This window comes from Spermophilus citellus, assembly GCF_964194105.1.
Source record: "Spermophilus citellus genome assembly, chromosome: 17".
In the NCBI taxonomy this organism is placed as follows: domain Eukaryota; kingdom Metazoa; phylum Chordata; class Mammalia; order Rodentia; family Sciuridae; genus Spermophilus; species Spermophilus citellus.
In genome coordinates, this window is record NC_138199.1 from 60558258 (window position 1) to 60584538 (window position 26281).

Below are 26281 nucleotides of genomic sequence, written 5' to 3' on the forward strand. Positions count from 1 at the left end.
AACATCCTTGATAAAGCAGTTGTTCCATGGCTCAGGATATAAGCAGTGGGAGTATTGCTCCTCAGCAAAGTGAGTGAAAGAGGAATTTCATTAAAATTCAATATTGGACAGTGTTTTAGAGACTCAGAAATTTGGGTGCATTAAACAAAGAACAAAAAAAGAGTACATTGGATCCATCTGGGAGTGGCAGTGGCAGCAAGGGTTTACCACAGAGGGGAGGGATAGCACAGAGAGAAACACAAGGGTCAGATTTGGCAGGGCAAACCTTGTAGATAAGAAAAGCAGCCTGGGGTTGTGGCTCTGTGGTAGAGCGTTTGCCCTGCACACACAGGCACTGTGTTCCATCCTCAGCATCACATAAAATAAATAAATTAGTAAAACAAAGATATTGTGTCCATGTTAAATTTAAAAAAAAGAAAGAAAAAAAGAAAGAAAGAAAAGCACCTTGAAATGAGCTGATCCAGAGGGTGTTCAGTGAAGTGGTATTTGGAAAATGTTCTGTTTCTCAACTGGCAAGTGGAGAGTTGAGGCAAAATCCATCTTCGGGGAGCCACGCTGCAGCTTGCTGCTGCAGGAGCCCAGGAGATTGAAGCAAACATAGCCATACTTCCCTAGCAAGTGCCTAATATGTGGCCTCAGGTGTACCTAGAAGAACCTGAGAATATACCCAGGGGATTCAAGTCAGGAAACAAAAGGGAGCCAACTTGCTTTTCCTTTGACTAGCTGAAGAATGCTGGGAAACTGAACCAGGAGGTGTGAATACACTCAGGGACTAAGCCAGAAAGGCTATATTCATGAGCAGCAGAGTGTGTGGATGCTTGGCCCTCCTGCCCTGTGAGTAGAATTCTTGGAAGACTCATGAGATTCAGACTACCAGCAGAGATTAGCATTTGCTTGGCATTAGGAATATGTTGATCTAATCTCTCCAGAGCAAATACCACCCAACAAAATTGTTAAACAGGCCTGATTAGAACTAAGCCCCAACTGCCAGAACTCCCCTCATAGAACTCTGCAGCAGCCCTACCTTGGGAGTGCCTTGATCTGGTCTATGAAACTCCAATCTGCAGTACTTCTCATTCCATCTTTATACTATTAAGAAGGAAAGCTAAGAGCTAGTTCAACTAGCTGCAGTTTTAGGATACACCAACTGGCAGCTTGGTGGGCAACACAAGAAACAGGAAGAGGTTAACAACTCCCAGCCCTTTCTTTCTTTCATTCATTTTTTTTAGTTGAACATGGACACAATATCTTTGTTTTACTAATTTATTTATTTTATGTGATGCTGAGGATGAAACACAGTGCCTCACATGTGCAGGGCAAGCGCTGTACCACAGAGCCACACACACATGCTCTCTCTCTCTCCTTCTCTCAGTACATAGTCCAAGAAAAAATAGAAAGAAGGAAAGTTGGGCATATGCAGTGATCAACCATTCTTGTTGACTATTTTGATCTAAAACGGTTCTTTCATTTTTCACTAAGGATCTTTTTTCCTTTTTTTTTTTTTTGTGTGTGATGTGTTCTTGCTGTGCTGATTGGTCCATGGACATATATAGAATATACATATTTCTTTTTTTCTCATTTTTTAAACAATAGTTATTTTTCCTTGCCTTATATTTTGAGGGCTAGGCTTTTGGTTTGTTTTTATTTTGTTTGTTTTTCTTTCTCTTCTTTCTTCTTCCACTTTACCTTCTCTTTCCCTTTACTTTGTTTTTTCCTATTATTTCTCCTTCTTTATCATCATCACTTGCTCCATTTCTTTTGAATCTGTTAATATTTTGAACATTCCCCTCTTCTACCTTCCTATCACATTTTCTTTTCTCTTAATGAATTGAATTTTTACCATATTTTGGTAATATTTGGTTTTTATAAATCCTGCCCCCACATTTATATTGTAACAATTATTAGTGCTATGGATGACGTAGCTGACACCTGCTGTTTATTTTAATGCCAGTTCTAGTTCATAGTTATGTATTATTTTTAATGTTGGCAGTTGCTGACTCCACCATTCCTGTTTTTGTGGTGGTGTTGTAGATGTCATAGTAGGCACCAGGTATTTACTTTAATGCAGCATTTGGTTTGCATTGGTTGTTGCTGTTGTGTGTTTTCCTTTTTTTCTGTGAGGTGCTGGGAAGCTATGTGGACATTACAAGTTCACAAGGGAGAGACTGCTTCTGAACAAAAGACAATGTACTTTTTTGCTCCACACACAAATTAATGATGCTCAAACTTCAGCTATTGCTTTAATACAAAGAAGAGACAAAGTCACTAATGATCAGGTCCCTAATAGGAATAGCTAAGGGTGGGACCTTAGGTCCCACTCATGGACATAACTCCTATAGCAAAACATGAAATTAACACAAAGTCTGTGGATATCACACCTATGAGGGGGTCTTGATCTATATCACTCTAGGATACTTTGGCAAGAAAAGGCAGTGCCCTAAAAAGGCCTACACAGATGCATAAAAGTTAACACAGGAATACAGTAAATATGAAAAAAACACAAGGTAAAATTCAGAATTCACCAGCAACTGACTATAAAGGTACTGAAGAGGATAAAATATCAAATAATGAATTCAAAAGAATGATTATAATCTCAGAACTGGACGACAATGTGATCAGCCTTGAACATTCAGACAGTATTAAAGTGAATAAAATAAATAACCATGATCAGGATATACAACAACTCTGGAACAACATTAAGAGACCAAATTTAAGAATCATTGGAATTGAAAAGAGTTGTGAGATGAGTCTACTGGAATGGATAACCACTTCAGGGAAATAATAACAGAAAATCTTCTAAGCCTTGAGAATGAGATGGACGTCAGATACAGGAAGTGTTTAGAACCCCAAATAGACAAGAACAAAAAAGAACCTCTTCACCACATATCAAAATTAAAATGCCTAACATACAAAACAAAAATAGAATTTTAAAAGCCTCAAGAGAAAAATGTTTGGTCACATTTAGAGGCAAACCAATCAGAATTATTTTCAATTTCATAGCACTAACTTTAAAAGCCAGATGGCTTGGAATGATGTGTTCTAAGTCCTGAAAGAAAATACCTGTCCACCAATATTGCTATATTCATCAAAGCTATCCTTCAAAATCTAAGAAGAAATGAAAACATTTCAAGGTAAGCAGAAACTAAACAAATTTATGACTACCAAAGCTGGTACTATAAAAAATACTTAAAGAAATACTCCACACAGAAGAAATAAAAGCAAACCCCAGAGATCACAAATGAACAAATCTCATTTGAAAATTAGCTAAACATATGAAAAACAGGGCCAAACTAAACATCAGAAATAAATCAAAATGGTAGCAATTAGTAAGCATCTCTTTATAGCATCTCTTTTTAACACTGTATGTTAATAATATAGACTCTCCAATTAAAAGACATAGGCTGGCAGAATGGATTAAAAAATAAGACTCAAGGGGCTGGGGCTGGGGCTCAGTGGTAGAGTGCTCGCACAGCATGCACGAGGCACTGGGTTCAATCCTCAGCAACACATAAATGTAAAATAAAGATATTGTGTCCATCTAAAACTAAAAAAATAAATATTTAAAAAAACAAGACTCAAAACTATATGTTATTTACAAGAGACTCATCTTATAGGCAAGGACAGCCACAGGATGAAAGTGAAATAATAGAAAATTATGTATCATGCAAATGGAGCCCTCAAAACAAGGAGTAATTACTCTCATATCCAACAAAGAAGACTTCAAGTCAAAATTAATCCAAAGAGATAAAGACGGTCACTTCATACTGGTAAAGGGAACAATCCAACAAGAAGATGTAATGATAGTAAATATTTATGCCCTAAATGTGGGTGCAACTAATTACATAAATGAGACACTGTTAAAATTAAAGCCTCAGATAGACACCAGTACAATAATACTGAGTGATTTCAACACACTTCTCTCACCAATAGATATGTCATTCAGACATAAACTCAGTAAAGACTCTTTAAGTCTAAAAATACTATAAATCAAATAGAATTAATGACATCTATTAAATATTTCATCCAACAAGAGTCAAATACACTTCTCAGTGGCTCATAGAAACTTCTTCAAAATAGATTATATTCTAGTTCACAAAGAAATTATTAACAAATACAAAAATTGTTATAATTTCTTGTATCTTATCAAATAATAATGAAATTAAATTAGAAAAGTCAATACCAAAAAACCCTACAGAAACTACATAATCATATAGAGATTGAGCAATACACTTTCAAATGATGAATGGCTGATAGAAGAAATTTGGGGAAAATTTTAAAAATTCTTAGAATCAAACAAGAATAGTGATAGAACACACCAGAATCTCTAGACACTATGAAGGCAGTTCTAGAGGAAAGTTTATAGATGAGTATCTATATAAGAAAATAAGAATTTTTCCAAATAAACAATCTTGAATAATGCATCTCAAGGCCCTTGAAAAAGAAGAAAAAACCAATTTTAAAACCAGTAGAAAGAAGGAAATTCTACCACGCGGCCTGCGCAGTGGTTTCATTAATGAGGTTCTGGCATTCAGTTAGTTAGAAGAGATCAAAATAAAACACACAGACAGTACCTTATTTTAATGCTAGGTCCGAGACGGCTCGGTCTCCCTGTTTCCCTGCCTCCAGCCGCTCAGCAGGGCAGCGAGGATTACTCTGGGCTAGCAGGAGAGAGAGAGAGCGAACACGCCGGGGATCAGCCTTTTATTTGGGGGAAACAAGAGATTCAGGGGAGAATTCCATCCAATGAAGGTTGAGGGGGGGCTGCACTCCAAGGTCAGGGTCAGTGATTGGGTCTCCAGGGTCAGTGGTTACGCACACCCCCACACGGATGGGCTCTCTCATCAGGAAAGGGTCGGGATAACTCCGACACAGCCAGAGTGCCTCAGGCCCTTAACGGGAGTCACCCAATCACGTGTCAGAATGGCTCCCCACATATTCCCCCTTTTTATTCTTAACAATGAGGTGGCGGTTCACTCTCTGGAGTCCCCGGATTCTTGATTGGAAGACTCGCCATCCTATAGTTACAATACAAAAGAGAATTAACAGCAAAGAGAATAATCCAATAAGGTACCAAGCGGAGTGCTTAAGAATATTTTTAGGGTTGAATCCATTTAACTCCTTCAATATTTGGTTAGCCAAAGAAGAAGGATCTGAAAAATCAGCTCTATTATTCTGAATGTCTTGGATATGGTGATGAAGTTCCAGAATATCCAAGCTATTATTACTATTTTGCCAAATACCTAATAAATGGTTTTTAACTTTCTCCCAATCCCAGAGAGAAGCATTGTACTTGGCAGCTGTAACACATACATACTTATAATTAGCATGGCATTTAAGCCTTTCCTTAAATTTTAAGGCTGAAAGTTCATTACCAATGTTAATAACAGTCGCCTCTAAGGCGTTTAACTTAGTCTCAATCCTTTCATCAATATTTACTTGATTACGCAGAGCCTTGGAAGTATTTTGAGCTAAATTATTAAGAAATTTTGCATGCTGAATATTCTGAGACAATGTCAGAGATGCAGAGACGGTTGAGGCAATAAATGAGACCAGTGCTAAGACACCAACAATTATGACTCCAATAGCACGTTTAGGTCTTGTTAGCTGGACATGAATCTGCTGTAAAACTTGTAAACCAGCATCAGCATACCATGGCTCTGAAATATTAGCAGGTAATAAAACAAAAGAGGGCTGATGAAGTATCAGCACTCCTTTTCCTCCATTATACCTAGAAATACAATTGGTTAGGTTGCACTTATTACAAGTAACAAAATATCTATCATCTATCCATCTAACTTTTACATTTCCAATAATTAAAACATAAGGAGATTGGACACAGGCTCTTAGGCCATAGCAAGATCCCTCTTTACAGTTCTTGCCAACAAATTTTGGTAAAGGTTTGTCTGAAAAATGTAAATACTCTGAGGCAGCAATTAAACGCCAAATATCTCTTTGAATGTCTCCTTCACTATAAGTCAAAATATTACTAACAAATCCTGCAGGTGTCATAGCAGAATTTCTTCGTAATTGTCTCTTATCAATTTTTGGAGACCAGTCTAAAATATACCCACTAGCTTTAGACACCTTATGTAGTACAGGAAAGGTATTTACACAATTTATCCATTTAGGAAAGGTGCCAATTTCAATTATAGAACTATTTGGACAGTGGGGTACTGGTGGAGGTTTTGCAGAAATGACTGGCTTGTTATGGGAAAGTCCCATCTTAATTACTGATCTAGTATTAGGTTTTAAGTCTCCATAAATAGAATTATTTGTCAGTCTAGGTTTACCAATCGCTGTCTTTTCTTCAAATGATACTTTTAGACAGCCAGCATGTTTATCATGTGACCAACATAAAGGTAATTGGGCACTGTAGCCAGAATAATTAAATCTAGTCACATGATTGGGAGTAATATGAGTATCTGTAAATCCTCCCATCATGAATGAGTCATTAGTAAATACTGGAATAGATTCTCCAGTCCACACAGCTGGGTGTACCAGGGGTGGATCTGGGAAATATGTCCAATAAGTGTCTACTTGATTCCCTTTTACCTGACAGCCCAGTAGGGCAATTACTGTCGCTACCATCAAGACTGGGGTCCTGTTCTTTCCTAGGCGTCGAAGTATTTGGGAAGCCTGGGTTGTCAATTTCTTCACATCTTTCCACGAAATCAGCTTCTCGGCTGGTTCAATCTGGTCTTTCTTCATCTTTTTCCGATATCTCCTCCTTCTGGGTTGTGGCTCCTCCGTGTCTATCCTCAGTCGCTTGAGTCTGGGTTCTATCTCCTCCATGTCTGATAGCACGTTCAGGCACCCAGATAGGACGAAAAGCACCTTCTGGAAAAATACAAGCATGCCCTCGGCCCCATGATATTACCGGATCTGGGCCCTTCCACTGACCAGTCTGTAAATCTTTCCACAGAACTCTGCCTAATGGGCCTGTCACTGAGGGAGACATTTGCCTCTCAGCAGCAGTGTGACCTTCTGTGTCATAGTTTAAAAAATTTAAAACAAATAAGGCATGATTAAGGCTATTTTGGGGAGTCATTATCTTATTCCCCCTTTTTAATTTTTGTAATTGAAGTTTAATAGATAAATGAGCTCGTTCTACAATGGCTTGACCTTGGGGGTTATAAGGAATTCCTGTTTTATGATTAATTTGAAACTCTTGGCAAAATTGTTGAAAAGCAGAGCTTACATAAGCTGGAGCATTATCTGTTTTAATCTGCATAGGACACCCTAAAACAGAAAAAGCTGCTAAGCAATGAGAAATTACATGTTGAGTATTTTCCTTAGTACGTGCTGTGGCAAAAATAAATCTAGAATAAGTGTCCACTATGACATGCACATAACATTGCTTACCAAATTGAGGAATATGAGTTACATCCATTTGCCATATTTGATTTGGTTTTAAACCACGGGGATTTACCCCTGATGGCAGAGATGGAGTGTAAATAACACACTTAGGGCATTGGCTTACAATCTGACGAGCCTGTTCTCTGGTAATACTAAATTTTTTACGTAAGCTAGAAGCATTTTGATGATGCAAGGAATGGGAAGCTAGGGCACAGTCATATGAAGACATCTGTTGACAAAAAGCTACTAATTTATCAATATTATCATTACCTGCAACCAAAGGTCCAGGGAGGCTAGAATGTGCTCGGATATGTCCAATAAAATATGGGTACTTCCTCATTAGCACTGTCTTTTGTAAATTATGAAATAATTCAAATAACTCCTGTGATGAAGTAAACCCAATAACTGAGGTTTCAATATTTTTGGTAACTCTGACTGCATATAAGCTGTCAGAATAGATATTAATAGGCTCATTTGAAAAATAATCTAAGGCCAAAATCAGGGCTTGAAGTTCTGCCCTTTGAGCTGAAGTATAAGAAGTTTGTATTACCTCTGTGTGAACACGGCTGAAGAAACCTGCCTTACCAGAGCTGGAACCATCTGTGAACACCGATAAAGCTCCCTCTATTGGATGGGAAAGTACAATCTTTGGAAAAATAAGTGATGTTAATGATGCAAATTGTACAATCTTATCACGAGGATAATGGCTATCTATCTGGCCAGGGAAATCTGCAAAAGCTATCTGCCATGAACTAGAAGTTTGAAAAAGCCAATTAGTCTGTTGAACAGAAAATGGAATAATTATGATATCAGGCTCAGATCCAATTAATTGTAAAATCCTAGTTCTACCCTTAATCACTAATTGAGCTGTAGAATCATGAAAAGGAATTAATGTTCTTTGAGGGGAATGAGATAAGTAGATCCATTCAATAACTCCTAATTTTTGCCATATGGCTCCTGTTGGGGTATGTTCAGTTGGAAATATTAATAAATACAGTATTTCTTTAGGATCTATTCTAGTAAGCTGTGCATTTTTAATTGCAATTTCCACTTTCCTTAAGGCTGCTTTGGCCTCCAAAGTTAGTTGACGTGGAGAGGTTGGAGAAGGATTTCCTTGTAATATCTGAAATAAAGGACTTAACTCAGAAGTAGTTAACTTTAAGGATGGTCTTAGCCAGTTAATATCTCCTAATAGTTTTTGAAAATCATTAAGGGTACGTAACTCCTTGACTCTTATCTGAAGATTTTGAGGACGGATTGTACTCCCTTGAATTATCTGACCTAGATATTGAAAAGGAGATACCTTTTGAATTTTTTGAGGAGCTATACTTAAACCCATAGTTGTAAGTGAGGTCTCTAACTGAGTAAAAATTTCTGAAAGTACTTCTGAATTAGCATGGGCCAATAATATATCATCCATAAAATGAATAATGTATGCATCAGGGAAGCTATTTCTAATGGGATCTATTGCCTGATCAACATATTTTTGACACAGTGTAGGGCTATTACGCATTCCCTGAGGAAGGACCTTCCAGCAGTATCTTTTAACAGGTTTCTTAAAATTAACTGCTGGGACAGTGAAAGCAAATTTTTCACAATCTTCAGGATGTAACCTTATAGAGAAAAAACAGTCCTTTAAATCTATTACCATCAAGTTATAATCTAAAGGAATGGCTGTGGGGGAGGGAAGTCCTGGCTGTAATGATCCCATAGGCTGAATTATCTGGTTTATTGCTCTTAAATCCTGCAGTAATCTCCAATTTCCTGACTTTTTCTTAATAACAAAAATAGGTGTATTCCAAGGGCTAAGTGTTGGTTCAATATGACCAGCTTGAAGTTGTTCCTCAACTAATCTATGAATTATTTTAAGCTTTTCCCCTGAGATGGGCCACTGAGAAATCCAAATAGGCTCTTCTGTGAGCCACGTAATTTTTTCAGCTGTTTTAAGGATCGGGGAAGTACTCAGTGCCCCTAATAAAAATTTTGTCCTGAAGTATTTACTAATCCTTGCCGTGGAGACTGGCTTGTAAACAGATATTCTTCCTGAAAGTTTTCCCTATCATCTCCAGGAAAATACCTCTGATTAATTTCTTCAACTGACCTTATAGAATTTGGGGTGACTAGTAGCAGTCCCATTTTGGCTAGTATATCTCTTCCCCATAGATTAGCTGGTAAAGACTCTAACACATAAGGCTTAAATATTCCACTGTTCCCATCAGAATCTTCCCAACGGAGATAGTTGGCACTTTGAGCAGGCTGTGAAATTTTTCCTATTCCTTCTAGATTAGCTGAGGCTGTATGCAGAGGCCACTGCCTGGGCCAAAATTGGCTGGACAATATTGAACTATCAGCCCCTGTGTCAATTATTCCTAGGAAATTTTTATTATTAATTCTAAGTTTTAATAAAGGGCGTTCTTGTCACACTAACTGGGACCAATATACTCTGTCCGGCGGTTTAGAAACTGAATCTGCCGGCAGGTGCCTTTCTGAGACACAAGGCAATAATATTAATTGAGCAAAAATATCCTTTGGGGTGAGTCTTAGGGCATAATTGGATCTTACAGTAACATATAATTGTCCTTTAAATTCTGAATCTATCACGCCAGGTATTACTTCAATAGCTCCCTTTAAATTATTACGCCCCAAAATTAAACCTACAGTATTCTCAGGAAGCGGCCCGAAAATCCCAGTAGGGATTTGTGTCGGTCCCGTTTCAGGATCTAATTCAACTGTCTCTGAAGGTCCTAAGAAAACTGTCTGTGATCCATGTCTCTGTTCCGGTAAAAATCGCGGACTGTCCTGGTCGGCGCCGCTAGTGACGTCACACTGTGCGACGTCTCCCCATATTGTTTCTGGGCCCGGGGAGGGGCCGAACGGAAGTTTTTTGTCCCCTCGCTAGGAGGAAATACTTGTGGCGAGAAGGCGGGCTCATCCGCGCCACCCGAATCAACCACGTGGCGCCGAGTCCTGCAATATCTATTATCGCCAGTAGATGGAGCCCTAAACCTAAATTTGCGTTGGCGACATTCGTAGGCGAAATGACCGGGTTTTCCGCAAACGTAACACTTGCTGCGGGACTTCTGAACTGAATTTTGTGGCCCCAAAGTTTCCTTTAATACTGTTGCTAAGGCCACCGTTTGCAACTGAGTGGAATCTAAGTCAGAACACAAGCGAATATACTCAGAAATTGTTCCTTTCTTACGATGGGGGCGGAGAACATCTTGGCAAATTTTGTTTGCGTTCTCAAAAGCCAATTGTCTAACAATAAATTCGCTAGCTCCTGGGTCCCCGATGGACCTGTTCGCAGCCTGATATAGTCGGGCTACGAAATCTGAATAAGTCTCACTGGCACCTTGTCTGATTTTGGTAAGAACTAAATTGGACTGGTCCTTGGGGACAATTTGCCTCCAGGCACGTTTTGCACAATCAGTTATTTGATTGTACACTACAAAATCATAATTTAACTGTCTTTCTAAATCAGCAAAATCTTCAGTCCCTAAAAACATCGTTACTGGCGTTTCTATGCCCTGTCTCCTGTTCCTTTCTGCTTGTTCATTACAAAAATCAGTCCAGTAAGTTTTCCAAAGCAAGTAATCTCCCCCGCTCAGACAAGATCTGGCTAAAAAAATCCAATCACTAGGAGGAAGGGGTTGTGAGCAAATATTTTCTATCAGACTCTGAACAAAAGGCGAATTTGGGCCGTACGTTTCACATGCATTTTTCAATTCCTTGATAGTTTTAAAAGGGATTACAGCATGAACTCTAACTCTCTGATCTTGTTCATTAGTTTGCTCAAAAACTGGAAAGAGGTGAAAACCAGTAGTATCCTCCCCCATTTCTTGAGCCTTCTTAATACCTTGCTGAACTGGGGTAAGAAAAGTCATCTTTAATTCAGCACACCTGTTAAATTTGGTTCTTCTAGCAGGTATCGGCCGAATTTTAAAAGCTTGGGCAGGTGGTGCTAAATGCAATCTATTAAAATTTCTCTCTAAGTCCTGAGTTTCTATGTCTAATTCTTCTTTCTCAGACTGTGAGCTGCTATCAGACTCTGTACTATCGCCATTTGGAATTTGGGTTTCTAACTCACGTGGCTGAGAAGAAACCTGAGCCCCGCTAGGAGTTTCCTTTGTATTTTCCTCTCCAGGAAGATTGGTTACCACTTCTGGAGGGCTCTCCAAGATTAGAGATGCTTCTTCTTTATCATGCTGTTCTGTATAATCTGTCTGCGGGCTAGCTTGCACATTTCTAACCTTTGTTTTAGCTCCTAGCGCTTTTGTTTTAAAACGGCTCAAAGGAAAGGAAATTAACTTAGCCTCAGGCTGATTTTCCATTTGAATAGACCTAATGGCTCTTTGAATACCTCTCAGAAGCTCTTCTGGTGGCCACGGACTCTGGTCCATGTATTCAAAGAGACAAATTTCTAGGGCCGTCCAAGTTTTCTGTATATTCTCTATGCCTCCAGGTATTTCAGTAGAAAGACAAACTCTCTGTAACTTTCTTCCTAATTTCTCCCAAGTAAGTAAATTTGGAGACTCTTGGTCACAAAACCAAGGACAATATTCACCTACAATCTTTAAGAATTGCAATAACTGAGTTTTCTTTATCTGTTTTCCTTTCTGATTAATTATACTGTCTAAAATAGTTAGATACATTTCCTTATCCGAAGAAGTAGAATTTCCCATTTTAAGTAAATTAACGTCTCTTTCCTTCAATATCTCTCGGTACTTTTGTGACTCAAATGTCACTTTTTTCTTTCTCTTATCTTATTTCTTATTTTCCTTATCCTCTTTATTACTTTTGTGACCCAAATGTCACCTCTTTCTTTTCTTTATTCTTTATTCCTTACTTTCCTTTATTTTCTCTTTATTTCTTTTCCTTATCTTCCTTTTTATTTTTTCCCTTAATCTTTTTAGCGCGCGCTCCCACTCAATCTAACTAATTCAGAATGCCCCCCTCTTGGGCGCCAATTCTACCACGCGGCCTGCGCAGTGGTTTCATTAATGAGGTTCTGGCATTCAGTTAGTTAGAAGAGATCAAAATAAAACACACAGACAGTACCTTATTTTAATGCTAGGTCCGAGACGGCTCGGTCTCCCTGTTTCCCTGCCTCCAGCCGCTCAGCAGGGCAGCGAGGATTACTCTGGGCTAGCAGGAGAGAGAGAGAGCGAACAAGCCGGGGATCAGCCTTTTATTTGGGGGAAACAAGAGATTCAGGGGAGAATTCCATCCAATGAAGGTTGAGGGGGGGCTGCACTCCAAGGTCAGGGTCAGTGATTGGGTCTCCAGGGTCAGTGGTTACGCACACCCCCACACGGATGGGCTCTCTCATCAGGAAAGGGTCGGGATAACTCCGACACAGCCAGAGTGCCTCAGGCCCTTAACGGGAGTCACCCAATCACGTGTCAGAATGGCTCCCCACAGGAAATAATTAAGATCAGAGCCAAAATCAATGAAACCAAGAATGAAAAAAATCAAGGAATCAATGCAATGAAGACTTGGTTCTTTGAAAAGATAAACAAGATTGATAAGGCTTTAACCAACTACTCAAAAGAAAGAGAAGATCCAAATTAATAAAATTAGAGAGAAAAGGAGAAATCACCACAGACATTACAGAAATCCAGTGCATCATTTGGGACTCCTTTGAAAATGTATATTCTAAGACATTGGAAAACCTAGGAGAAATAGATACATTTGTAGAACCACACAACCTGCCAAAATTGAATCAAGAGGACACAGAAAACCTAAACAGACTAATAAATTGTAATGAGACAAAAGTAGTAATAATATGCCTTCCAACAAAGAAAGATCTAGGACCAGATGGATTTGCAGCTGAATTCTATCAATGAACCAAGGCTCCTTAAATTATTCTATAAAATAGAAAAGGATGGAACACCTCCAAATTCATTCTATGAAGCCTGTATTACACTCTACCAAAACCAGATAAGGAAAACAAACTACCGCCCAATATCCCTGATGAATTTAGATGTAAAAATTCTTAATAAAATATTGGAAAATCATATTTAACAACACATTAATTAAGATTGTACATCATGACTAAGTTGGATTTATCCCAGAGATGCAAGAGTAATTTAACATATGCAAATAAATATCTGTAAATTCATCATGTAAATAGAATTAAGGTAAAAAAATCAACTAGTCATCTCAACAGATGCAGAAACGCCTTCAACATTCAGCATTCACTCATGAAAAAAAAAACACCCAAGATAGTAAATATAGAAGGAGCCTACTTCAATATCATAAAGACATCTATGAAAAACCCTAAATCAACATCATAGTGAATGGAGAAAAACTAAAAGCATTTTCTCTAAAATCTGGAACAAGACAAGGATGTTCGCTCTCACCACTCCTACTTAATGTAGTACTAGCCAGAGCAATTAGGCAAGAGAAGGAAATAAAAGGGATAAAAATAGGATAGGAAGAGGTCAAAGTATCACTGTTTTAAGATGATATGAGCTTACACTTAGAAGATCCAAAAAGCTTCATCAGAAGATTGCTAGAGCTAATAAACAAATTCAGCAAAGTAGCAGGTTACAAAACAAACACCCCAAAATCAATAGCTTTCCTATATACTAATATTGAATCTGCTGAGAAAGAAATCAGGAAAAAAATTCCATTCATGATAGCCTCAAACAAAACAAAACAAAACAAAACTAGGAATAAATCTAACCAAGGAGGTAACATATCTCTATGATGAAAACTATAGAACACTGAAGAAGGAAACTGAAGAAGACACAAGAAGATGGAAAGCCCCCTACTCCCATGTTCACGAACAGTCAGAGTTAATATTGTTAAAATGGCCACACTACCAAAAGCAATGTACACATTCAATGCAATCCCCATCAAAATGCCAATGACATTCTTCACAGAACTAGAAAAAATAGTGCTAAAATTTATTTGGAGAAATAAAAGACCCAGAATAGCCAAAGCAATTCTGAACCAAAAAAAAAAAAAAAAAAAAAAAAAAAAGCACTGCTGGAGAGATCACAATACCTGTCTTTTAATTATACAATAGAACTATAGTAAAAAAAATGCATGGTACTGGCATAAAAACAGATACAAATACCAGTGGTACAGAATAGAATACAGAGATAAACAGAGAGTCATCTGAATCACAAAAGTGCCAAAAACAAATAGTGCTGGGAAAAATGTTTATCCATATGTAGAAGAATGAAACTAGACCCTTTTCTCTTTCTCTATACAAAGGTGAACTCAAAATGGATTAAAGGCCTAGGGACTAGACTAGAAACTATGCAACTCTTAGAAGAAAATATAGGGTCAACATTCTAGCATATAGCATATAGCAAGCAAGCATCTCTCCAACTCCATTCACACCCTTAGATGCATGACTTCCACTACTGTAGGAGCTGCTGTTCATTGTTCCTTGGCTACCTATGCAATGTTTGATTGAAAATCACTGGAGTTTTCCTGTAAAACTTGGTCGTATCCACTCATGCTGCTCTGTCTGCCATAGCTGTCTCCATAATCACCACTCAGCTGCTGGCTAGCTGGGTCACCATAACTGGACTGGTTTGACAAGCCCATGCCTCCCATCATTTGGCTACCATAAGCACCACTGCTTGCTCCTGCTGTAGAATTCAAGAAGAGTTATACATATCTATGTTGCAAATTTGCTTTGTCTTTTGACATAGCTGCCATAGCATCTTCATGAGTAGCAAACTCGACATCTGTTTGACCATTACTCTGCCATGGGGACCAATCTCAGTGTGTACTCTCATAGGGTTGAGTGGTGAAAAAAAATTATAAATGTCATTCTCAGTAGCTCTGAAAGATAATCTCTACAGGTGTACACAGTGTCCTGTTGTGCTCTGGAAGGTAGAGCCACCAACCCAAAATCTGTGATCAGACATTCTCTGACCTAAATCCATAGTCATTATTATAGCTGTTATGGTCATTGTAGCCTCTGTAGCCTCTACCGAAAGCACCACACCTCATCCTCTCAAAGCCAGCTCCTCTGCCAATGCTATTATATCCTCTGCCAGTCCCAGGTCTGTCACAGAGACTTGGCAGCTGCGTGGCCGTAAGCTTTCGTGTCAGATCATAATAAATTCTAACTTCAACTTGTATATTTAAGAAATACTTTGACATACCTGTGCCCTATTGTTTCCTTGTGTTTCTTTAGAGACTTTTCCGCTATTTTCTATGAAGCAAACTGCATGAAGGGCTCCTCCATACTCCTCCCTGGAAGTCCTCCAGCAATGTTATCCCATTTGGCACGATTTCCAATCCTGAGGACTGGACAATGTCTTCCTTGCTACAGCCAAAGGGGAGTCCTCTAAGCCATTCAAAGCCATCAATGGCCATGTCAGGACTACTTAAGTAGCAAACTTCAACACCCAATTCATTTCAATGTTGTTTGACTTGAATACTTCAACATATTGGTGTTCCATAGTTTCTCTGTCTTTTTTCAGGGCCAATTCGACTTCATCTTCTGAATCAAGTTCAACAAAAGCCTTGCCATTCAGTCCGCCTTCTCTGGTGTAGGTGAAATGAATACCTTGAACCCCATTTTGAGTTTTGCAGTCAGAAAATAAACATTGCATTTCATCAGCTGAACAAAACCAGGGCAAGTCCCAGACCTTCACCATCAATCCTTTTCTGACTTCGGAGCCCCACATGTGTCTCTTCGAGGAACCTGGCATCAAAATAGATTATAAATACAACTTTGGCATGGCTAAGAAGAATATCTTGACATCTTCTTTAATTCCAACAAAAAAACAGCATTTTTTACAGTCACATAAGCCCTTGGTTATCCAACTCCTCCTGTTATGCCTCATTTTGGCTCAACTCTCCCATCAATTGAACAGGCTCTTGCAGTCACGGTAGCATCAACCTCAGCCACAGATGAGAAAATTACAAAACTGGATCCTCTTGATCTTTTGCTTGCAGCATTCCTCAAAACCACACAGTCTCTAAGTGTCCCCATTGCTCACAGTACTTTGTTAAACTTTTTTCTGTGGTTTCAAAGTTTAAGCCACCAACTAAGAGTTTACGGAACTGTTCCTTTCTTTCTCTAGTAGATGCAGTCACTTCAGCTGGATTTCCCACAGCCCAGTGAGAAGAGAGAGATCTCTACAAAAGAACATGAACTGGACTGGTCTTGGCGTTGTAGTGACTTCTGCCGCTGCTTGAGAAACAGCACTAAGAGCACCTCCACAGGGGACCCGGCATTGCTGCTACTTAGATAGCTTTATCTTAAAGATCAATAACTTTAATAATTAGGCTATGCATTTTTAATTGTCTGATACTGAATATACTACAAAGTACCTCAATTCAACTGACATATTCTAGACATTTTCTCTTCATTTTGCTCTCTCTGCTGTCCTTTCTCTCCCATTTTTTAATGAGTTTTTGATAATCATGTAACTTACCACGACAGATCAGTCTTCTCCATAGATCACCAGTGAGGTTCCCTAGGTAAGGTCCTTGTCAAGAGCCCCTTAAATGGTGCCTCTGCCTCCAGTTTTTCCCTCCCCAACATTTCTTTCCTCATTGTTTTAAGAGTAAACTATTCATTGTTTTAAGAGTAAACTATTCATTGCCCACCAGTAACTGGTATGTGAGCTTGCAGGTCCTTCATTTCTTTGGGTTCAAGAGAAAACCCCGTGTTTTGTAGAACATTTCTTAGGTCACAGACACCAACCTTCCCTCCTTAATTAAAAAAAAAAAAAGAAAAAGTAGATAAGGATGAGATACAATGACAAATGCAGGTATCAATCCCTAACTAGAAACGAAAGTGAAAAGAAACTTTAAGTCATGTGGGAGTCAGGAATATACTTTCATAATTAAATTTCCGAGAGTTTATATTGAGGGAAAAAAAGCAGAGTTTGGCTACTCTGATGAGTTAGGCAAAGATGACAATCAAATCATGTTTGCTGGTCCCAAAAATAAGATTTGAAACTTGCTATAGTAACAAAAAACTACTTCCATGTGTTATTGTACATAAAGGAGAACTCTGATTAATGAGGAAGAATTACTGAAAACCATTGGTGGTCTTTATTAAATCGGTCTTAAATATGAAGGTTTGCAGAATTTATGTATATGATTTCTCCTTGTTTAACTCATCTGAAGTACATCTATATCTATCATAGAAAAATGTTTATATTCTATATCATAGAAGAAATGATTGATAAAATTAAATATATAAAATGAAGAAAAAATAAATATATAAAATGAAAAAATATCCATATATCAAAATACGATAAGATGGACAGAAAACAGTTTGTAGTTGCTTGGGCCTGGGAGGATAGGGGTTATGGATTATAACTGCTAATGGATACAGAGTTTCTAAATGAAATTCTAAAATTGGGGTGATGAAATTCTAAAATTGATTTTGGTAAGAGTTGTACAACTCTGTACTAAAATTCTTTGGTTTATACACTTTATTTATGTTTTGATGCAGGGGATTGAATCCAGTATCTCATACATATGAGGCAAACACTCTACCATTGAGCTATACCCCAGCCCTTGAAAATTGCTTTGAACATTATTGTCTTTATTCTTTGTCTCACTTGCCTCTGAAGGACTTCACACCTTCCATTAATTCTTTCTCAAAAATCTTTTTATTAGCTGTAGGATAAAACACAATTATGTTTTTGGAGAATTATAAAAATCAATGTTCATATTTAAAGGAAGGGAAAATTTAGAAATTTATCACAATTAGTTATTACTGAAGTGAAAGATGTATAGAGAACTCACTGCAATGAACCTGTCCATTGGACAGAATACAAAACGACTGTTACTGGCATCCTAGGAAGGGTGAATAGTGCATAGCTTTTTCTTTCCTGTTTTCTCCTCTCTATTTTGGCTTAATTTTTTCTTTCTTCAGCTTTCCTACACTTCTGTCCTACCATCTCATTTCTTCTAAAGAACTTGTTTCTCCTGTGATAGGACTTTTGACTGGCGAGGTCCCTGTTTCCTAAGCCAAAATGTAAATGAGAAGAACAGGAGTTTTTAGAAATGCTAGCTAAAATTGGGTCTCCCTACCCAAGCCACACTGGGGATGGAACCCAGGGCTTCATGCTTGCTAGGAGAGGGCTCTACCACTGAGCTACATCCCCAACCCAGACTGTGTCTTTTAAAAAATATTTTAAGTTGGCATAACATGTTTCAAATATTAGGATTACTAGTACAAATCCTTAAAACCAGTTTTCCCAGGAACTTGGAGAAATGGACATGGTCCCTGCTCTTCCAAAATTGAGGATAGTACCACACTTGTAACTGATCTTCAAAAATGTTTGTTGAATGAAAGTAAATTTTTAGATACTAGTGAAGTAGAACACACTATCATACTTACCATACATGGGCAGAGTTTTCAGCAGCTTTTTGTATTCATTATTTGTGATTTCTATTCCCATTTTTTTCAGAACATTTTTCAGGTCCCCAGTATGAATCTTCTTTCCTTTAGAAAAAGAGAAACAGTCTTAGGTGAGAATATAGAATTATATAACATTTTAATATTGTCTATAACACATACATACATATACAATCCTATATATATGAAATTCATCATTCTTAGCTGTAGGGGGAAGAACAAGGTGCAATGAAGACTTGCTTAGCTTTTTTTAGAGTCAAGGAGGGGAGTCAGAAATTTTTCTTTCAACCTAAGTAATAGGGAAGCTCATAACTATAAAAAAATAACATATAATAAAATAGGGATTATAAAATTTCTCAGTAATTTTGATGCTGTTTTATGGCTAATATAAATAATTCAATTTACTATTATAATAGATTTCTTCTTCTTTTTATTCTTTCTTTTCCTTCTCTTCTGGTTTTCTCTAACCCCCCCCCCTTCCTCCTCTATAGCCTGAATTACAGCATGTTTTAAAAATAACAATGAAAGCTTATATGTTTCAATTTGAGTGAATTTATATTATATAGTCACACTGTAAATTTTGAGAGGGCAGGAAGCATACCTTTCAAAATTCAGCTGTAAACCATATTTCTGCTGTGCCAGCAGGCCCCTTTAAATTCTGACAATAGAGGGTGCTAGAGAGTGTGAGCTTGAAAGGCGGGAGGGTAAAGTTTCTTCCGGAAACTATGGCTGAAGCCTGTTTTCAGTTTTACCCTGTGGAATCAGCTTCACTGTACTTTCCTTCTGATGCTAACATCCGATTTTAGAGTTTTAAGGTACAATGACAGTCTACAAATCTAGATTCAGCCAAATTATGATTCAAGGAGGCATATAAAATAAAAAAAATTTAAGACAAGGACCCCTTGTTGAAATAACTGAGGAGGCACTGAACCTAAAACTAAACCCCAAAGAAAGTAGAAAGTTAGAAGCAGTAGTGAGCAAAGAAGATTGGTAATTGTGTTGAAATCTTGCAGAAGATTGGATTTAAATTGTTCTATTCTTGTTTTCGATATATGACAAAACCCGATCTCAGGTTAAATGTACATCTCTTACCCTTTCCCTCTGCTAGCTGAAATAGAACCAAAGTAAACTCTGCTGATGGTCCTCCCTTTAAATTACAGTAATGAACTTCAAATGAATCCTTATTTTTTTTTTCTTAAAGAGAGAGGAGAGGGAGAGAGAGAATTTTTTTTTATATATTTATTATTTAGTTCTCGGCGGACACAACATCTTTGTTGGTATGTGGTGCTGAGGATCGAACCCTGGCCGCACGCATGCCAGGCGAGCACGTTACCGCTCGAGCCACATCCCCAGCCCTAAATGAATCCTTATTGCAACTGGGCAACCACATTATACTTTGCTAGTCTATTAACTTCCCCACTCTTAATGACTACTTAACATCTTTTTTTCCTCTTTTCAAATCATGACTTCTTCTACTTGACTACCACTTTTATTTCTTCTTCTTCTTTTTTTTTTTTTTTTTTTTGTGGTGCTGGGGATTGAACCCAAGGCTTTATGCATGCGAGACAAGCACTCTACCATCTGAGCTATATCTCCAGCTCCCATTTTATTTCTTTAATTAAAAGAAAGTTTTTTTTTTTTTTTTTTTTTTTTTTTTTGTACTGGGGATTGAACCCATGGTCTTGGACATGCTATGCAAATGCTCTCTCACTGAACTATATCCCCAGCCTTTTTTTGTTTTATTGAAACAGGGTTTTACTAAGTTGCTGAAACTGAAACTTTCAATCCTCCTACCTCAGCCTCCCTAGTCACTGGGATTACAGTTGAGTGCCACTGCAACCAGCAAGAGCCCCTCTCTTGATAACACTTTGACCACCTCATTCTACTATGTGCCTTCTTTTGCAGAAAAACTCTTCAGATATTCACACTGTTTCTAAATCTTATCCTCCCACGTGTTCAAATTTATTCCAGTCAAACTTCTTTACATCATATCACTCCCAAGCAAACTACCTGCATATGTATCCTTGTTTCAGAGTTTGTTTTCTGGGTTCACACAACCTAATTTAATATTCTTTATTTTGCTTCCAGGATACCACATTCTCTTCATTTCCTTTTTCTTTTGATACATGGGATGGAACCCAGGGGCACTTAACTATTGAGCCACAGGCACAGCCACATTCTCAGCCCTGCCCCCCACCCCCCACACTTTTTTTTTTTTTTTTGAGACAGGGTCTTGCTAAGTTCATTAGGCCTTGCCAAGTTGCTGAGGCAGGCTTTGAACTTGTGATCCTCCTGCCTCAGCCTCCTGAGTCACTGGGTATATCGCCTGTGCCATTGTGCTTGGCTCAGCACCCCTACTCCTTTTTTACATTTTATTTTGAGACAGGTTCTCACTAAGTTGCTGAGGGCCTTGCTAAGTTGCAGAGGCTGGCTTCAAACTTGTGATCCTCCTCTTTCAGCCTCTCAGGTTGTTGAGATTACAGGCATGCACCATTGTGCCCAGCTCTCTTGGTTATCTTACTGTATCACCAGCTACTCCTTATCTCCTTTGCTTTGAATCTCTTCATTTTGAAGTGCTCCAGGATCCATTTGTTATCTCTCTTCTCTTTACCACTTATACTTCCTTGGGTGAATTTATTTCATCTCATGACTTTAAATACCATTTATATACCTGTGGCTTTAAATTTCATATTTATACCCTATATATCTTAAATGTGAGTTAGTCTAGAAACTTTATACTTGAAGTCTGAATTTGGAAGTCTATCAGACCTCGAAATGGCCCAATCAGAACTCCTAATTTTCTTCCATCCCAAATTTGTACAACTGCTTAGATTAAATAAGTTATTATATGCTAACTTTTTTTTCGTGTCAGTTAATGTAAGTCTAATGTTACCATTTTGTTCTAGACAAAACAAACACAAAAACAAAAAACAATAAAAAAATCTTAGAGCTGGGGGCAATGGTGCATACCTGTAATCCTAGTGACTAGGAGGCTGAGGCAGGAGGATCACAAGTTCAAAGCCAGCCTCTAAAACTTAGTGAGGGCCTAAGCAACTTAGCAAGACCCTGTCTCAAAATAAAAATGAACAAAAAAAGGGCTGGGGATATGGCTCAGTGATTAAGCACCTATGGGTTCAATCCCCTGTACCCCTGCTCCCCAAAATCTTAGAATCATTCTTGACTTTTTCCTTTATCTAGTACTTTCATCTAATTCATCAGAAAAAAATCTAAAAATACTACTTTTAATCATCTCCATTGCTTTCTACCTTGGTTTGTGTCACCATATTCTTCATCATTGGCTATACTAAAAACTCTGGATGGTTCTCTGTTTCTACTGTATGCCTGATTTCCTGTTTAGAAACACAGTGGCCCTATCTTCCTAGCAAGTCCTGCTTGCCCAGTCTCCTTTATGCTATTCTACTTTTTATAGCACTGGCTGCTTTATATATATATATATATATATACTGTGTGTGTGTGTAAAATGTTTGTTGTTTAGTGCTTGTTTTCCCTGCCAGAGTGTAAACTTCATGGAGGCAGTGATCTTTGTTCTGTTTACTGATGTATCTTAATGCCTAGAATAATGCCTAGCATGTAGTAAATACTCAATAACAAGTTGTTAAATAAATAAATGGAGGAAATGCTTTTGTGTTAAGATATATTTCAATATGAAACTTAAGGATCACACAATATCATACTCACTGAAACACCCCACTCACCTGTAATCTTTTTAACTTCATTCATCAACACATTCAAATCAGTCTTCCCTTTATCTTTAAGATAAAAAAAGCATCATTATAGATTTGTAAAACTATAATATAATATCTTTAAATTGTGAAACAGAAACCCGAAATTCAATCATTCAAAAACTCTTCCCTAAAAGTTTGTTATATTTTCATATCAGCTCCTCATCAACTTAATTAATGCAGCTACTGCTATCTACCCCGTAAGCTCAAAATCCACACGGCACAATGCAAGAGCAAAGCTGAAAGCACTTTTCTTTCCTTCAGGACAAGCTATTCTCTACTAAGTTAATCTTTTTAGAGCTTGAGACTTTTTCAGAATTTATAATTTTTGTGTAAAAACAGCATTTCCAATTGTCAATGCTAATTGCCTCTTTTAGGCTTTTAATCACATTGGCACCAAGAGATCTGCTATGATATGATATGATATGATATAATGTGATATGATATGATATGATAGTCTGGATATTGTTAGGTTGTGAACATGATAATAATCATGTTCATACATTCAGTTAAAGTTCAGTTATGATGACAAAACTTTGTTTTTCAGTGACCATTCTCAATTGAAAAATATCTTCATAGATGAGGTGCTTAATTTCTTTACTCCGTATTTCTCAAATTAAAATCTGAAGCCACTGAAGGTCAGTGGTACATTTAAAACAGTCTGTAAAATTGCAAGTTGGAGAAACAGTAGTTTGGGATGTTGAGATAGTAGTTAAAACATACTAACATTCTGACAGGTTAGACGTTAAAACTGCCAATGTACATCCTCCTTTCTCATTCATTGTGACTTGATTAAAGATGCCAATACATCACTGCTCAAACACATTTATACTGTTATATTATTTATAATTTTCCTAAGATGGTAATTTCCTCTGAGAGTAAGATACCAAGAATCACCCTGAGATATCAAGACTCCTACTATTACCTAGACATTAGTTTAATGTCACACAAGATTGATGCTATATAAATGTTTATTAAATAAAAGTAATAGCAAAATGCAAACATTGTAGAGAATGAATTAGCTTTAAAGTCAACATGTATTCCAGGTTCTTAGATGCAAAATTTATCCTTGCTTGTTCTTTTTTATGCTTTTACCTTTTTTGGTATTCTTTTATAGTTTCATATTCTATTATTATTAATATAATTTTCAAGTAGGATAAAGAAGAATCCTTTTTGATAAAATTCTGTGCCTGTAAAGAACAAATGCCATCACATCCTTAATTTTGTGTGTCTTCAGTTATTTCTACCAAGGCCTTTTGGACATCTATTCTATCCCAGGTGATCACACAGATGTACAAGGTATGCCACTAAATTTATACTAATAGTTTCACACTTTAAATCACTGTCCTGGTGAGGTTCCAGTATACCAGGAAATGAGGAAAACCACAAAAATATATGGGACATTAATTGTATTGGTAGATTAAAAGAGCTATGTAAAGAATTTAAAGAAATTTAATAAAGTCATTTTTTTTAAAAAAACTGTTTACCTCATATTAAGGCAAAAGTCAGTGCCTGATACATGATAAGCATTAAAGTTAATGTAATGAAAAGTACTATTGATTTAGAAATGCACATGTTAGTTGACTTGGATTAATCTTATATTTTTACTATTTTATTTAGTAACAAAGTGTTACCCCAAATTTCCTGATGAATTTTTTCCAGTTCTACTAGCATGAGACCATTTAATATGATAAGTTTAATTAATTATATTGCTGAAATTACTATGTAATGACTTAAATTTGTTAATCCCAGTGGTAGAAGTAGAGCATAATGGTTAAGATGGTTTCTGAAGCCAGATTGCTTGTTTTTTTTTTCCCTTGGCTCCATCACTTACTAGCTCTCTGACTTTGGGAAAACTACTTGATCTCTCTGTGCCTTAATTTCCTTATAGGTAAAATGAAAGGTCAAAAAGAACCTACCTTATGGAAATGTTTGCAAGATTAAATAAGTTAGTGTATATAAAGTGCTTAGAATAGTAGTTGTATATGCCAGGACTATGTATTATTAGTTATTGCTACTTACTGCTGAATTAACAGTAGTAACAACAAGATTAATACTCTAAATATTCTCATTATACCTTGGCATTTCCTGTGGTATTACTTGGAGAGTTAACACTTTTCATTCACACTGGCAGTATTTTTGGTGTTTCTTTCCAAATAGTAGCTACCAGGTTTGAGTTTGGTAGCTATGCTTAAGTCTTCTTTACTTTCTCTTTCTCTCTTTCTCTTTTTTATGTACACCTTATTTTCAATTATTCTAGCTCTACCACTGGACTCATGGACTCATTCCCAAAGTTTTACTAAAGGTTACATTGATTTTCAAAATTCTCACCATCAACTGGTAGATGCTCCTTCAGTGTCAGGATTTCTTTCTTCTTGAGATTAATTCCTGCATTTTTAATGAAAGTTTTTACCTTATCTGAAGATACCTTTGTCCCTTAGGGAAAAAAATGGGATAAATATGAGAAATATTTGGAATGATATAAAGAGTGGGTCACTCTAGCTTATGCCTAGACATCAGCACTATGAAGAGAATGAAGAACAATTAGGAATCCCTAAATCCTGATCCATGGAATTCTGTCATAACTTTTTTTTTTTTTTGTGTGTGTGTGTGTGTGTGTGTGTGGTTAGGATTGAATCCAGGGCTTCGTACAAGCTAAGAACGTACTTTACAATTGAGCTATACCCTCAGTCTGGCTTTTAGAAGAAATTTTAAGAGAAAAAAGTGAGGAGTTCAGGATTTCTGATAAATCATGGCAAAGACCAAAATCAACCTTTATAAATATGTCTGCACAACAGAATTTTAAGCTTGAGATATAGAAAAAATAAAGAAAATTTATGGATTTACTTCACCATAATCCTCTAGAAAACTTTTTAATAAGTTAAATTTATTTTTAACTTGATAGATTAAAAAATGAAAATTGTATATATTGAAAATGGGGTAATGTGATGTTTTCACACATATATATATCATGTAATGTTTAAATCAGGCTAAACGTATATTTCTTCAAACATTTACTATTTCTTTATAATAAAAACATTCAAAATACTTTTTTCTAGCTTTTTGAAGTGTATAGTTTGATAGCATTTTTTGTAGTTACCCTTTTATACAATAATATACCAGAGTTTCTTACTCCATCTAGCTGCAATTTAGCACCAATAGACCAACTTTTCTCCATCCCATCTTCTACTCTCCCCAGCCTCTAGCCACTATCATCCACTCACAAGTTCTTGGGAGACCAGTGTTTTTAGATTACACATATGAGGGAGATCATGTGGTACTTGTCTTTCTGTGCTTGATTTAGTTCGTTTAACATAAAGATCTATAGTTTCATCCAAGTTGTTGCAAATGACAGGATTTCATTTTTTAATGGCTATTATTCCATTAGGTATATGTACCATATTAAATTTATTTTATCAGTAGTACATAATAATTATACATAATAGTGTGATTCATTGCGGCATATTTATAGATGGACATAACATAATCTGATCAATTTAATTCCCAAGTACTTTCTCTTCCCCTCTTCTCTTTACCCCTATCCCTTTCTGCTACCCCTTCTATTTTAATGAGATTGCCCTGCTCTTTATTTATTTCTAACTTCTACATATGAGAGAAAATATACAACCCTTGACTTTTAAGTCTGGCTTATTTCTCTTAACACTATGCTCTCCAGTTCAATCCATTTTCCTGCAAATGACATAATTTCATTCTTCTTTATGGATGAATAAAACTCCATTGTGTATATGTACCACATTTTCTTTGTCCACCAGTTGACAGATACTTAAATTGTTTTCATTTCTTAGCTCTTATGAATAGTAACCTGAGA

General features: G+C 37.0%; 2 long non-coding RNA genes and 1 pseudogene across 3 annotated transcripts in view; 1 reads left to right on the forward strand and 2 right to left on the reverse strand.

Annotated features, from left to right (window-relative positions):
• Window positions 1–26281, reverse strand: part of LOC308636787 — a 532023-nt gene that overhangs the window by 320227 nt on the left and 185515 nt on the right. The window lies entirely within an intron of this gene.
• Window positions 1–26281, forward strand: part of LOC308636788 — a 682020-nt gene that overhangs the window by 247009 nt on the left and 408730 nt on the right. The gene's annotated exons all lie outside the window — the stretch shown is intronic.
• On the reverse strand, window positions 14709–15974 carry LOC308636769 (heterogeneous nuclear ribonucleoprotein H-like; annotated as a pseudogene). Its single transcript has one exon. The product of its transcript is annotated as a heterogeneous nuclear ribonucleoprotein H-like (transcript).